This window comes from Orbicella faveolata, unplaced genomic scaffold (genome assembly GCF_042242905.1).
Source record: "Orbicella faveolata isolate gen_17 unplaced genomic scaffold, um_ofav_v1 contig_3, whole genome shotgun sequence".
Classification (NCBI taxonomy): Eukaryota; Metazoa; Cnidaria; class Anthozoa; order Scleractinia; family Merulinidae; genus Orbicella; species Orbicella faveolata.
Window position 1 is genome coordinate 23,228,759 of NW_028301558.1, and position 6,427 is coordinate 23,235,185.

Sequence of the window (6,427 nt, forward strand, 5' to 3'; positions counted from 1 at the left end):
ATAAATCGACAAGAGAAGCATTCACGGAGAGTAAACGTACATCTAGCGAATTTAACGACCACAGCCGACTCGTCAAACAGCGATGGCGAACCTCAAGCGACCCGAATTGAAACTCGGGGGGAATATGTCAGAAAATTTCAAGAACTTCCAACTCAGATTCCACGACTACTGTATCCAAGCCGACTACAGAAACTTGGCGAAAAATCCCGAGACAGAGAGAGCAGATTACTACAAGAAACCGTTACTGGAAATATCAGCGCTCCGATCGTCAATGCCGGACGAAGCTTTGCAGGTGATCCGTTACACAATCGAACCCCAGATAACAGCTGATGATCAGAATAAACCATGGATCTGGATGGACAAATTACGACTTCATTACACTGGATCTATCGGAAGCTCCCTACTGGCAGACAGATTTAAATTCTGGAACACTCAACAAAGCCCACACGAATCTGTTCAAGAATGGGAAGTTAAGGTCAGACAGGCGGGCAGCCTGTGCTCGTACAATACACTGACAGACGAAATGTGCCGCGACAAATTCGTTTTTGGCTTACACGATGGCACAATGAGAGCTGAGCTACTAAAAACGCACTTAAAGTCGGATGGAATGCCTAAGAACATGCAAGACGTCGTCGCCGAAGCCAAGGCTCTCGAGTCAGCCCAAAAAGTCAACAAACTCATTACAGACGCCACAAAAGGAATTGAGGAACAAGTAAATTGGATAAGCCACAAACAAATGAAACTAAAGCGGGAGCCTGGAACCTGCTTTTGGTGCGGAGACCGACGTGGACCCCACCCTTGGAAAACATGCCCTGCAAATGGTAAAACCTGCACAAGTGTGGAATTAACGACCACTTCTCCAGAGTCTGTCTCGAGACAGGTCCCCCTCAACAAGAACAACCACGGAGAACTACCCAATGGCAAGCTCAGGGCAGGGGTCGAGGCCACAGGGCACCTCGCGGCCGGTCCCAACCAAAACCCCCTCGTGAACAAAACCTACATCTGCTGCAGACGGCAAATGATCACCACCCTGTGCAATACTACACAGATGACTACGAAGAACAGTGCTACTCCCTGGAAACACGGCAAATACACAGCATCCACACAAACCACGCAAAGAAAAAGTACTTTGTTACACTGCCCATGTCTGCAACTGGGAACAAATTCACCCCGGTGACATTCCAGATAGACACCGCCGCCACCTGCAATACCTTGTCTGAAGATACTCTTCTCAGGCTCACGCCAAACATGAAGCTTAGAAAGTCACCCTACATACTACACCCCTATGGCGACTCCCAGCCGCTGAAACCACTTGGGCAGATTGACCTTCTGTGCGAAAGAAACAAAAGATACGAATCGCTTACATTTCAGATACTTCCTCGAGATGTCATGATGAACAAACCAGCCCTTCTCTCTGGCTCCGACTGCGAGGCACTGGGGCTCATCACCATCAGGGCGCACGAAATATTTTCACTCACATCAGCAGTAAAAGACTCGTCAGGCAAGAGAGCCCCTGCCTACCCAGCCAGCTCATCACAAACCAATCCAGACCCAGGCATCCCAACAGCTCAAACCAACAGTACACTCAATGGAGTAACCACCCTGACCAACCCAACAGTGCCGGCCCATACGGTGACCCAGCAACGCCCTCACCTTCTAAACCTATAATGATCCCTTCCAAAAGACGCCTGGCCCCACCCGGGAAACTCACAAAGGAAGACATACTCAAACAGTATCCTGAAAACTTCGAAGGCCTTGGCTGCCTGGGACCCCCAGTTCATTTCGAAGTAAAAGCTGACGTGTCACCAGTACAAATGCCAATACATCGAATCCCTGTGGCGAAACGCATCAAAGAAAAGGAAGCCCTTGACAGATACGCTGCAGCTGGTATCATAAAGAAAGTAGAGGAACCCACCTCGTGGTGCTCCAATGAAGTCATTAAAGAGACACCAAAGAAGACAAGAATCTGCATTGACCCCAGTCAAACAGTCAATAAAGGTATTCTCAGACCAGTGTATCAAATGCCAACACTGTCTGAACAACTCCATAAACTCTGCCATGCCAAATGTTTCTCACTAGTTGATGTCAGAGAAGGTTTTCTACACGTACCCCTTGATGAAGAATCGTCACTGATGACGACAATGCACACGTCCTATGGGAGATACCGATGGCTCCGCCTCCCATTTGGCATATCAAGCGCCCCCGAGGAATTTCAAAAGCGCCTCATGTCAGCTCTAGAGGGCCTTGATGGAGTATTATGCATCGCAGACGATATACTTGTCTTTGGAGACGGAACAACCTACCAAGAAGCTGAGAAAGATCATGACCGCCGTCTTGTCGCGCTTATGGAGCGCTGCTCAAAAAAGAACATAAAATTAAACCAGAGCAAACTACAGTTCAAACTAAAACAAGTCAAATTCATGGGCAATGTCATAACTGATCGAGGAATGTAAGCAGACCCAGACAAGATAGCAGCAATCTCAGCAATGGCCCCACCCCGAAACAAAGCAGGTGTTCAGCGATTCGTAGGAATGACCAACTATCTCTCACCCTATTGTCCGAACCTCAGCACCATTATCCGACCTCTCACTCAACTCACCAAGTCAGATACCCCCTTTATGTGGGCACAAGCACAAGATGACGCATTTAACAAAGCCAAACACCTCATTTCCACTGCACCAGTGCTCCAATACTATGACCTCAGTAAACCGGTCACACTTCAAGTCGATGCAAGTGAAGAAGGCCTGGGCGGTGCTCTTCTTCAGCCCAATAGTGAAGGACGCCTCCAACCTGTAGCATACACATCAAACAGCCTCAACGCAACAGAGCAACGATACTCCCAAATCGAAAAAGAGTGCCTGGCCATTTGTAACGCATTTGGAAAATTCGACCACTGGCTCTATGGCAAATCTGACATAGAAGTTCACAGCGACCACCAACCACTTGAGACCATCTGCAAAAAGCCTCTCCATAAAGCCCCAGCACGGCTACAGAAAATGCTAATGAGACTGCAGAGATACCGCTTCACCATCAAATACAAGAAAGGAACCTCACTCTACCTGGCAGACACTCTTTCAAGAGCAGCACTGCCTACCCCAGTACATGCCAGGGTCACAGACTTTGAAGTATTCAGGACCGAACTCACAGAGGAAGCCGATACCCACAACCCTTGCCTCACAGAAACCACCGAATCTCGCCTACGCGACGAGACCAAAAAGGATGAACACCTCTCCAAGTTAATGGCCACAATCGCCCAAGGCTGGCCAGATGACAGAAAGCAGCTACCACAACCACTACGAACATACTGGACCTACAGAGACGAGCTAACCACTGACAATGGCCTCATCTACAAAGGCGCACAAGTTATGATACCGCAGTCCATGCAAGCTGAAATGCTGCTGAAAATCCATGCAAACCACTTTGGTCCTGAGTCAAATGTACACATGGCACGAGAAGTACTATTCTGGCCCGGAATGAGACAAGCAGTTTTTGATATGTGCAACAACTCTAGTACCTGCGCACAGTATGGATCAAAGTCAACAAAAGAACCTATGAGATCACTTCCGATTCCAACACTACCATGGCAGATCATCAGCCAAGACATCTTCATGCACAGACAGAAAGCCTACCTTGCAACAGTGTGCCATTTTTCTGACTGGATCGAAGTGGATGAACTTGACGACACTTTGGCAACATCAGTCATCAACAAAACCAAAGCTCATTTTGCCAGGTTTGGCGTTCCACGTATCTGCCACACAGACAACGGACCACAATTCACCAGTAAGGATTACATGGACTTTGTCTCTCTATACGGGTTCAAACATACCACCTCAAGTCCCTACCACTCCCAAGGCAACGGTCGAGCAGAGGCAGCAGTGAAAGTATCGGAGTCAATGCTAAAGAAATCAGATGACTTCCAAATCGCCTTGCTCAACTACAGAAACACACCACCAAAGGGCCACACCTACTCTCCGGCCCAACGCATGGTGAACCGCCGGACACGCACGATGCTCCCAACACCTGACCACCTTCTCGAGCCCATGTTAATCAACCGTGACACTGTATCAGCAGAAATCAAAGCCAAACGCAACGCCAGTAAAGCTCACTATGACAAGACAGCGGGTCCAGAGCACAATATAATCAACATTGGTGAATTTGTGTATGCACGACCACCGACAAGCAAACCAGGCAATCCATGGGCGTATGGCCGTGTCGCTGAAAAACGCTACTCAAGATCTTACACCATACAAACGCCCCACAGTACCATTCGACGAAATCGGATACACATCAGGCGTGCAGCACCTCCTCCTCCCCCAACACCACCCTCCACTCCACCTACACTCCTGCCTCGACCAGGACACAGTCTTGCACATCACTACAATCCTCTAGGATCAGAGCTGAACATGCACACTAATCAGCCTAAACAGCAACCACCTCCCTCGTCGGACACAAGTAACAGCGGCCCTGATCTCGACACCTCTTCCCCGCCACAAACACAAGAACCCAGTACACCAGACACGGACCAAAGTGCGCCGTCTACCGACACACCTCTTGCTACAATCCAAGAACCGCCAAGGGATCACCAACCCGAAGTGAGAACACGCACAAGACTCATCAAACCACCAACTAGGTTCAAAGACTTTGAACTCAAGTAATGCCTGCCATTAACGTTTGCGCTGCATAACAACACGGCTGCAGAACCTTCCATGATAACAGTTAGAACAGAATCTTATATAAGGCTGATATTGCCTACTTTATTCTGTTTTTATTTATCACTATTTTTTTTTTCAAAGAAGGGGGGATGTTGGCCTGTCACTTGTACCTAGGCCCTCCCTGAGGGAAACTACATCCGGGCTCCCCAGATCATGTTGTTGTTGTAACACGAAGTCCTCGTGGTCAAGCTCAGGAATAAAGACTGTGTTCATTGAGCTCTCGATATTGTTTGAGTCGTCTGTACCGCCCGACACGTGGATATCGTGTGACATTTTCTTACTACAGTCGGAACTCTCCTTACTTTACCTTTTCTTACTACAGTCGGAACTCTCCTTACCTTCAATTTCGAAGAGTGAAATGATCAACATAACTAGCAGTATGCAGGACGCTGGAGTTCTCGCACCTCAGTGGATAGAGCGCCCGCCCGGTATTCGGGAGGTCATGGGTTCGATTCCTGTCGGGGACTCAGAGTTTTTCTTTGTCCCACGCTCGTGTCATGTTGATCAGTTCACTTTTCACATTTCATTACCGAGCTTTAAATTCACCATCTTTAAGTTATTCACTTATCACCTTCATTTTTGTTTGGTTCAAGAGAATTGTCTCCGCGTCATGATGCGGACACCAAGCTCTTTGGAGTCAGAATTTAACATTATTATTGGACGAAATATCGTGATTTGTAAGTGACCAGCAGACCAATGTAATTAATTGCCGAGGCCGAAGGCTGAGGCAAATAATTGATCAAATAATTGATCACAATATTCTGCGATAACCGACTTCAAGATTTCATGTTTAAATCGCACTCTTACAGCTCAGGGAAGTGATCTGCCACTTTTCAACCGAGAGCGTGGTTTTAATTGCGCATGAGCAGAATATTATTTGCAGCAAAACACACTGCGAGCAGTTATTTGCAGGTCACGTGGTGGGAACAAATTCTACAGCAATATAAAATAAATGAAAACTTTCAAGGTGTAAAGTTTTATAAGACAAGGCATTTGCCGACGGTGAATATGGCCGCCCAATGACAACACTTCAAGAGTGAGTAGAAGTGTTTGTTTGGTGTAACTTTGAACTTCTTGGCATAAAAGTTGGTTAGCTGCGCCAATGATTATCATGGTTTCTTTGTCGAATTGTCCATTTCTTCCTTGAAAACATTAATCAGCTCGTTGAGTATAAACAGCGTTCGCCATATTTGACTAAGTATTGTGCATGGTTTCTACTTTGTTGCACGGCCCTATAAGCAGTGACGTGACTAGTTATGTAATGCCACAAGCCTCTCACGCATGTCAACTGTCTACTAAGCGCGCTCGTTTTAACATTCACCCACAGTTTATATATATATATATATATATATATATATATATATATATATATATATATATATATATATATATTTTTTTTTTTTTTTTTTTTTTTTTCTTTCTACAAAAGATTTTACCTAAACCAAGCTCCAAATGACGGTATAAAATTACCACTGACTGATTCAACTATAGGTAGGGCCACCTGGGCGAGAAAGCATTTGAGCAATAGTTCTAGGCTAATGCGGGGAGTCTTTTCAAAAACAAATGACATAAGTCTCTTGTGAATAATATTCCACCGCACGAGCCTCCATTGGAAGCTAGTTCCAGTGCTATACCGAGAATACGACTATGGCCTATTCAGTCGAGCAGCTGTTGTAACTTCTGTAGTCTGGACAGAGTATGTATAGGAAAAAATA

The 6,427-nt window shown here is 46.3% G+C and overlaps 1 pseudogene; it reads left to right on the forward strand.

The window, feature by feature from the left end:
* The first annotated feature begins 1 nt into the window (after position 1).
* On the forward strand, positions 2 to 2,340 carry LOC149106915 (uncharacterized; annotated as a pseudogene).
* The last annotated feature ends 4,087 nt before the right edge of the window (positions 2,341 to 6,427 follow it).